The sequence below is a fragment of the Rhipicephalus sanguineus genome, chromosome 7, assembly GCF_013339695.2.
Source record: "Rhipicephalus sanguineus isolate Rsan-2018 chromosome 7, BIME_Rsan_1.4, whole genome shotgun sequence".
NCBI classification, from domain to species: domain Eukaryota; kingdom Metazoa; phylum Arthropoda; class Arachnida; order Ixodida; family Ixodidae; genus Rhipicephalus; species Rhipicephalus sanguineus.
The window spans coordinates 130048350-130057495 of record NC_051182.1 but is presented as its reverse complement, the minus strand read 5'-3'; positions in this window follow the sequence as shown (position 1 = coordinate 130057495).

Below are 9146 nucleotides of genomic sequence, written 5' to 3'. Positions count from 1 at the left end.
TCACATTTGCTAAAATGTTGTAAAAATTAACCTTCATGCTTCTTTATATTGCTTGTTGTATTGATAAGTGCAATAAGTGCTGTGAAAAACTAAAAACGCGTGCTCTTGCCAAGCATGTTAACGCCGAAAAAAAAAATTGAATTATTGGTGTACAGTCCAAGGTGTTCACTAAAACAAGACTGTTTTTTTTAAGCGGGACTTACTGTATTTATGACAAGCAGATCGTGCGCAAATGTATACAAACAACACGAGACATACGGAAGTATGCGGCGCATCGCGCACACGCCGAGCCTATAAAAAAAGGAAAACAAAACGCCACACACGTTACTCAACACACAGAACAAAAAAATTGCATTGGCTTAGCTCGGCTATGCCAGAATATACGTAGCGTTAGCAAAGGTTCAGCTGATTATTCTGAGCTTTCCAGACTGTCTAGGATTAGCTTGATTGTCATGCTTACTGCTGCTCCAATGACACACATTCGACCACATCGTTCAGAACCGGTAGACCTGACGGTATGGCCGGGTAACGATACCCATTGGTAACGCTAAAGAGCGGAATGTACTGCTTAACGAGAAAGTTCTTGCACGTTGTACAAACCCGCGCCACGGTTTCACCTCACTCAGGCGCCGCCACTAAACTCAACGTTTCACGCATGGCACTACTTAGCGGCGTCAAGTCTTTCATGTGTCATAGTCCTTCACACACGTCGCACACGTATCCATGCGGATTGTTTACGAAGTCCGTCTCGAAGGTCCGAGTCGCACTGGCGCTTTCGCTAAATTTCACAGTATATGCAGTCAATCGGCGAGCCTTGGCGTCATCGACGGCGTCTTGTTGTTGCTGCTGCAGAGATGGTCGGGCACGTCGCTCAGCATCCTGGCGACGCCTCTTTGCTAGACGTTCCCCCCTTTCCTCCAGTGTCTCCGCAGCACGTTTAGCCTTCCTCTGTTCATTCTTCGTACGCTGAACCGCCAATTGCCAGGCAACTACTTCGGGATCCGATGAGATAAGCTTCTCGGCTCTTCTGCGCCGTTCAGCAGCATTTGCGCTCTCCTTCTCCATGGCGTTACCCACCTGCAAACGCCAGTGAGAGGCGCTATCAAGCGGCATCAGCGCATTGCCAGACGGCGACTGCACAGCGAAGGGGAATAGCTGCGCGCCGCCATGGCTACGACGTCACCCCTCTCGAATGCGCAGAGCAGCAGCGGCGAGTCGCGCGCGCCGGCGCCAGTCTGTCTGCCCGGCTACGACGCCACTTCTCCCGCTCTCCGCCACCAGCAGCGGCGAGCCGCGTGCGGCGGTGGCGGAGAGCGCGTGAGATGCCGGCTCCGCACTCATCCTCGCGCATGCGCAGTACGGCTCATGATGACCCACGCGAAATCGGCTCCGGCTAAGCAAGTGTAGCTAACGCTACAAAACAATGAACGTCACTCGTGTGTTGCTCGCATCTACTATACCTGGCGACAACTTTCTGTGGCAGCACAGCCAAGGCTACGCAGCCGAATCACGCACTTTTTACTACGCTTCTGCATGTAGTCCGCGAACGCTAGCTTTTGTAGACTACGTAGCACAAAAGAAGACATAAAAAGAAAAGAAATAGATATTACGTTCAAGATTGCTTGCATTGAAAGTAAGAATGATTATCTCGTAAAGGATTTGCGATTTTTGCTCTTTCGAGTTTTCGGCTTTTCAATGTCCATTTCGCGTTTTCCGACCCCACTAAACAACAATGGCGTCGCTCGGTTGCGACAGGTGCTCATCGAAGCTTGTAAGTCAACGTAAGCGCCTGTTCCTTAGGTGATCTGTGTTCATCGACCAGAAAGAAACGAAGACAGCGGTGCGTTTGAATTATTTTGTTGATTTACCGATACTGTCAGCGAGAAAGAAGTGTGCAAGTGATATCACCAGCGCAAGTGGGTCTCTGATCGCAATAGCTACCTTGACGATGACGCCGGCGACCTGCAAGTCTAGCAAGAACAGCCGCTTGAAAGCAAAACTGCGATTGGAAACAGAACGTAAAATAAGTGGCCCATTTCATAAATTGCGTTGCATACGTGGTCGATATTTCGGCTGCCTGCTATAGCTGATACAATATCGCTGTATATTGTGTACTGTAACACCTTGCCCGTGGGCGTCTACGGCGGGAGGTGTTTTTGGCGCTTTGCGATGAGAGCGATTTACGGGGACCAAATCACCCATGCACAGCTTCGCCTCGAAAACTGACGCTTTCGTGTCTAATATGCCATTGACAGCGTGATTTTCAATGGGCAAAAAAAAGCGTTCTTGACCATGGGAGCAAGGAGCGCGTTTCACCCGCTCGTAATTACAAACGTGAGACGCCCGCTCCTGACCGGTCGTGGCCAAGATATCTGCTGCCTCTCGATGCCTTCGCGTCCCCTGACAAAACGTGAGCGTCTCCAGAGCGTTATTGCGTCTCCGAATGTAGGAAAACGACGATGTCGACCCTGTATGCACCGAAGTTCAGGAAATGACTCGTTGCCTTTACGTAAGGTTTCCAATTGCGCAGTTACTACTGGGCCATGCCCTCTTTCTTTCTTTGAAAAGTAAAACCGACCGCTTCAATAAAGCTGATTCCTGCGTTCCTTCACAATACAAAATATTTTAGCGCTTTCTTAAAAAAAGAAGAGTAAACAATACTAAATGGCACACTCGCTTAACACGCAGACTTGAACCACTAGCACATTAGCGATATATAATTTGATTTGCAGAAGCGCTCATGAATGATTTCAGGTATTTGTGCTGCATCCATAAGTATATCAAGGCTTGTGGTAGATTTCAAATACGTCTGTGTGTAAACTATCTGCATAAATTCCCAAATAACGTCATAAGCTGTGGATATTCGCATGAAAACGCGCATGTCAGCAGCCAAACACCTATGCGCTTGCGAAACCAAAAGCGAAATCGCCGGCGAACAAACTACTTGGCGTAGTAACACATGTGCAGAAGCTCCGCCCACGTAGCGTTGGTTGTGCTGCCACAGAAAGTTGTCGCCAAGTATACACCAGAGCACGCCTGTCTCGCACCCAGGCTGCTGGCGAGCCGAGCGGATACTCTCGCACCCAGACGCCGGGCTGGCCGGGCTGCCGAGGCGCGCGCGGGCTGCACCAAGTAAACAGGGCAAGCTGCAGTTTTGAGGCTTTAAAGTGCGAAAAAGTACCCGTTCACGCCGCTTCAGCGTATAAGAGCTCGTCTGGGCACTACTGCGTCGTCTTTGGATGCCAAAACAAGCAGCGCAACAAGAGGATATTAGCGTTGTCTGCGACGATTACGACCTGCCACGGAAATAGTGCCGGTGCGGTGTTTTCAGCTTCGCCACGAGTGGATTACTGCGATTCAAGCAAAAAAAACTAGGAGCCGAGTGAAAATGCGCGAGTAAGTACACTAACTGCGTGTATTCTGCAGTGTGATGCCCACCCATTTCATTTTGCGAACCTAATTTGCGTGACACGCGGCTGGGTTGAAGGCAGCCGCGAGCTTTGTGTGGGGGTGCACTTCATACCTTTGAGCGTTTCCTTTGACGAGAATCTAGTGCAAGGTAGCGCTTTCATGCACAAGCAATCAGCATGCATTGCCACTTTCAACGTAGTATTAAGCTTTAGTGATTTTGATGGCATCCACGCCTTCGAGATTTCGTCTTCAAAAGGTAATAAATGGCACGGTGCTCCTCAACAGATGGCCAGAATTTCGTGCTTTCATTTCAGTGTTTGATGTCCCCAAACGTATTTGGACACGAGGCATCCAGCTGCACATAATACATATATTGGCACGTAAGTAAACAGTACTCGCGCCAGTGTCCTTTACGTCGCAGGCGTAGCTAACGGGCTTGACTAAGAGTAACACAGTTTCGCTTGTAAAGCACCATCGTTACAAGAATAAAATCGCGCAGGTAGCTTCTAAAAGGGATCGCTGAACGATACTGCAGGTTATACTCTCTGATAGCATGCTTTTGTGAGGAAGACGCATTATTGTAAGAGCGCTTGTGAAACAAAAATTACGTTCCGCGAAACTACCCGTAAAGCGTAGTATAATTATTACGCGATGCATGCTGAAATGATGAGCTTTCACAAAACTTTGTGTACAGCTTGTTATATGGGGCAACAAAACATCGTTTCACTCTTTCGCGAGCTGCACTGCAATTACGATTCACGCGTACTACAGCGAGAACGTTTTTTTACAAATGTAACAGCGTACATATCTCACGAGGTTGCTTCCGCAGCCCACTCACCACGTACTGTATACATTGTGGATTTGCACGAGCAAGATGTTCTTGATGTTCCAATAAAATGAGCGAAAATGTCCAGGCTAGAAAAGACGCGAAACGCGCTCTCCGACGGGCTGAGTTTCGGGAGTTTCACGTTTGCTCTGTGTAGCGTCTGCTGGTGTGGCAGCCCGCGCATGTTGTTTCGTCGCGTGTGCGATAGATGGCGCGACGCGCGATGCCAATATGGCGATGCGCATGGAATTCGCTGTGTTACAAGCAATCGCACGCGACTGGCCGAGATCGGTAGCACTGGATAGTCAGGTCTGAGGCTGCCGAATGAGCGCGAAAGGGCGGCCCCTCTCCGCAGCACGGAATCACGATGTAACTCGGCGTGCGCATGCGCGCGCGCGCAAGTCACGTGGAAGTTTCTCGCTTGGCACTTGTCGAAAGAAGGCGCGACGAGTAAATCGTCCGCAAAGGAGAAAGTCACTGCTCCGAAGGAGGAACGGAGCCCGTTGCTGCATTCTCGCTCCCTTTTTTTTTTTTTAGAGTGCAAGCCTCTACCATTTCGCCTCCATCGAAATGCGACCGCCGCAGCCGGGATCGAATCCGAGACCTGTCAGCAGCCAAGCACCTTAGCCACTGATCCACCATGGCGGACCTGAACTGGGTTATTCAAAAAAAAAAGATATTCCCTGAGAAAGCGGGGTCGAGGGGGAGGGGGTGTTGACGTTTCACTAAGTGATGGTTGTTAGAAGAAAGCAACACATTTGACAATTGTAGGTTAGAAATTCCTCTCATGGGTTGTCATTGTCCATGCACCATATCGGATGTTTTCATGCAGCCGCCTTTGCAACGTTTACACGTGTTGGCTAGCGCGTGCTAATGAAGGTTAACGTCCGTTTAACGACCAATCCGTCATGACTCACCATGTGCCATTCTGATTGTGCCTCTAGTTATTCATCACAGTGATGCTGTTTGTTTCAGCAGCAGAAGTAGAACGTTGTGCCGTGCTCTGGGTGCACAAGCGTGAAATGGTCGCGCTCGTTTCCTTTTTAGTGTCCTAACCATTTGCCTTCCAATTTCTTCTTTCGGAAATGTCAGGAATTGATACCCCTGTCACACGAGCACCCGCTAACTCCGTGTAACTCCCTCGTCGTTACGTCAACGGAGATGCGGTCCATGTCACACGGTCTCCCTTACACCAAGGAAGTTAAACGGAACGTTTGGCATAGAGATTTCGGCGATCTCCATTAGCGGCGGAATGGAGAACTCTCGTCCCCAGCAATCTGTAGTGGCGGAAAAAACTGCAAACGCAAAACAGCCACAGTCAACACAATAATGAATTTTATTAATTTTGAAAGTTATTTCACTGCATAATCCATTCATAACGCGCAAAAAATACGCGTATAAGTGCGCATACTCTCCGCACCATGCCTCGCGAAAAATCGTCGTGCCGCCATTTTGAATAAGTGTTGTTTTTTTTTGGTATTGATGTGATTAAATTATGATTTTTATAATGACACATACCATAAATAATGTTTTCAGCGTGGTTAGACGCGAAATCTTGCATGCAGGCTATAGGTACAGCAGCGCCTAATGGACCCATTGCGGCTTCAGGCCAAACCTCGCAAAACTGCCGTGTGACATGGGGCACAACTCCATGTCCGTCGAGTTCCCTCATGGAGTTTTACATCGGTGCAGTTTAACGAAGTTCGGTGGTGGCCGTGTGACAGGGGTATGAGAGTGACACCACAATCCGCGACGTCACTGTCTGACCCGTTAAAACTGACACGCCAAACCAGACAAGGCCCCATTCGTGCACATGCGTTCGCCAGTCGAAACGCCTGCCACTCAAATGCTAGTCTATTTGAAACAGCTTATCCTTGTTCATCGTGTCCTTATTTAAACAACTTATATTGTCCAGATGGGCAAGAAGTTCTTTTTGCCGCGATTCAACTCGGGCTACAAATCGTGCACGGAGAAAGTTTCCCTTTTCGCCACTCCGAAGGATAGTGACCGCTTGAAAGTGTGGCAACTTGATACCACCAACTCTCTTGAGCACCATTCTACATTTTTTCGTATCATTTAGCCGCACCATACAACACACGAGCTAAAGCAGCTTTTTCAGGCAAAAATATGTAAATTTCGTAGATCGTGCCAATACTGTGATAAAATTCTTGGCGCACCATAACGTATATATCTTGCAGTCTATTTATTTTGAATATATCAAAGAGCGGCTTCGTAGCCATCGGTCACAAGCTGTCGCCCACTTTATTGCATGCTCTTTCAATCCTGTATTTTCTGACGTGGGTGCGGCGCGTCACGTGCTAGTGCACGCCCCGAAAGACCTAAGCAGAGTTATTCTATTCCATTACATTAAAGCATTCTTCTCGCAAATGTTTACGGAATTTTCAAATGAGCGGTTCCTAGTAAAAGATTATGTAGGGTCACTTGATCTCATATGCGAAATGCCCCTTACGCATCATACCTGCTCTTTATATGATGGTGACCGCAAATAGCCTTCCCAAGCAACGCTTAGCGGCGCTGCTGCTCTTGACAGGCAGCGCCATCTCTGGCAGAAAAAGAGAAACTGGGGTGTAAGCAGCGCGCGTTTTCCCTTCTCTCCACCGCGTTGCTGCTCGCTTCTGTGCACGTGCGGAGCTCTCGCGGTGCACTTGCGGCGCCTAACAATGTACCGCTTGCAGTGCGGCTTCAAAAGGATTTTCAAGCTTGAGTGGCACTTCCAAAGAGCGAACTTGATAATATGAGAAAGCCTATCACGTTAACGGTGAAGAGCAGACGATCGACGACAACCACGCCCGATTCAAAGCGAAATGCATTTCCCAAGTCGCGATTACAACATGTAGGACATATACATCGAGGTAAGTCTCATTCTGTCATGTTAAAGATGAATAATGGTCCACATGCACTCCGAAATGAAGCCGTACACGCTATCGATGTTCTGCGGCGTGGACTACGAATCATATGATTGTTGTTTTGATATGGCATGCTTACAATAGCAGCCGTGTACTTTCGTGAACAAACGTTTGCGGCGTGCGAAAAAAAGATTATACGGCCATGGCACTGCTTCCTGAGAAGGTTTGAGTCAAGTCCTCCGTGCCGCTGGAGAATCTCCCGCCGATTAAGACGCGAGGCAACTAGCTGAGCTTTAACCACTGTGAAGCAACATGAACTGCTCGCCTCGTTTTTTCGGCTCTCGCGTCATGCTTGCAGTCTCTTTTTATGATATCGACTTGACAGGCGTATAAAACCTGTTGCGTGAACGCGGCTAGAAAATCGCACAAGATCAGAAGGTGGTTAATTCAAGGTTGCAATTGCAAAGCATGTATTAAGTGCCAGTTATATTTAGCGGCTTAAATATATATCACCCTAATAAAGTGACAAAAGCAAAGCAAACCTGCAGAACGATGTCAAAGCTTGCTGAAAATGCACAGACGTCCGTTCCGGCGTGATAAAGCAGCCTTCCCGACGCGTGAAATGCAGGCGCCGAACTTCTGACAATGTGCCGAGTTCAGTTGAATTCAACCAACCGCGCAACGCTAACGGCATAACGCGAATGTGAACGTTCAACAACGACGGGTAGGTCTCACGAGCACGGGGAATCAAAACGCAAAGTTGCTTCACCTACAACCGTAACTGGACTTTAACAATGCGAGAAGACAGCGAGTAATCATTACTGTAGTCGCTGCGTGCATGCACCGCGTTACTTATCGATTCAGGTAGTCGGAACGAACGAAAGCGATGAACTCAGAGAGCCAAAATAGAAGGCGAGACAGCGCTGTCGGCTATCCACGCTTGCCGCCTTTATTTCTCGTGTGGCACGCCCGGGAACCGATACAGTTTAAGACGTGAATCGTGTGCCTTGGTGTTGTCTGCACTGTTGTGGCTGGCCACTAAACCGCAATACTTCGGACCACGCTTGCGCTTCCGCGGAGTCTCTTCTGCCATCGCGGAAATGCGCAGCTTCGCACAGCAAGCCTCTCGGTTCAACGTACCCAGCTGACGGTCCCCCAGTTACCCGCACCGAGAGAAGAACGCGTGCACACGTGCGCTACCGCTACCGTGAAAGGGGCTGAGTCGGCCGCGCCTAAGGTTCAGAGGTTTCCGACAGAGCCGCAGCGCGGCTGGCGCGGCGCTGTCGTCGCGCCGCAAACTTGAGCTTGGGTTCCCTATACATCAATTAAACTTTCGACGGCAAATGAAGGGTGAATTCAACACGCGTCACGCAACTGCAGATTTACTTTTGTAGACAAAATGAGGACACGATCGGCTAGGTCACGTTGTTGCCGAGGCCGAAGGTGGTGTTTATGAGCTTCACGCCGCATGCCGAACCGTCATGCATAAAACACTACTAAGTGTTTATATTTAACTTATATATATAATATTACAATACCACACAATCCTCACAGGGCCTTGCGAAATCGCTAAACACGCTAAAACACCGAATGTTAGAAGCCTCAGGTTTGCGCTGGCTATAGCCAGGCGGCCACCATCCCGCGCGCGCCTCCTTTCCGCAAGAAAGGGAAGGGGTCCCCGATTTCTCCTCATTCCAACGCGCCGTCCCTCCACCTAAACTATTCTAACACCGTGCCCTAGAGGAAAGGTGGCGAAAAGCCTGTTGATCTCAGAGGCTTTCGTTCTGGCAATACGAGTTGCCCCGGCCCGTACCAAAACCGTACCGAAACGGCAGAGGCTTGCACAGGAAAATGTAAAATGCGGAGTGCGCCGTTTTATAGCCACAGCGAATGGCAGCTCCAAAGCCGATGCGCGAAATGAAGCACGTGCAACGTTTCGGCTTCGTTAAGCGACAGCGAGAACGACGAGCCGCAGTCACCGGAATCATGGTTACCACGCCAGCTTCCGGCGAAGACAATGTCATGGCGTCTAGCGCACGTCA